Genomic DNA, 729 nt, shown 5'->3' on the forward strand with positions numbered 1-729 from the left:
CAATATATATATCAGCATCATAATCCCTCCCTCTATTCCCTACCAACCCCAAGATTCCCACGGCTAGGGCATGCACACTTCTGACTTTCTAATAGGCAGGCTGGTGGTAGCACGAGGTGCTGCGCCACTGATCATTCTGCAGGCACGTAGCATGGCACACTGCGCATGCTCAAGGAGACGTCCATCTTGTGAGTCTCATGACTTGGCTGCAAGCCTAGGCACCATCTTGAATCCACGCTGGCAACAAGCCTGGGTGCCATCTCGGTCCAGCCGAGTGGGCCCCGACACAAGAGGTCAATACACAGGTACAGAAAACTTATAGAACCCCCTTTAGACAAGATAAGGAAAAAGCTTCCCCACGCCACATAATAGTCAAACTGACCAATATAGAAGCCAAGGAGAGAACCAGAGACAACAAAAACAAAAGACCAAGCGACATTCAGGTGGCAAACCAATTAGAATCACTCCAGACTTCCCAAACTAAGTCATAAAGTGAGAAGGGCCTAATGTAACATATTCTAAACTCTGAAAGAAAACAACATGCAACCCAAAATTCGATACCCAGCAAAACTATCTCTCAAATTAGATGGGGAAATAAAAATCTTCCATGATAAACAAGCTGAAGGAACTATGTCTTCCAAACCAGCACTAGAGAAAATACTCAAAAATATCAATCACAAAGAAGAAATGTGATACATGCCAGAACCAGAGAAACAAGAATTTCCATTC

The sequence above is a fragment of the Muscardinus avellanarius genome, assembly GCF_963383645.1.
Source record: "Muscardinus avellanarius genome assembly, chromosome: X".
Lineage (NCBI taxonomy): Eukaryota > Metazoa > Chordata > Mammalia > Rodentia > Gliridae > Muscardinus > Muscardinus avellanarius.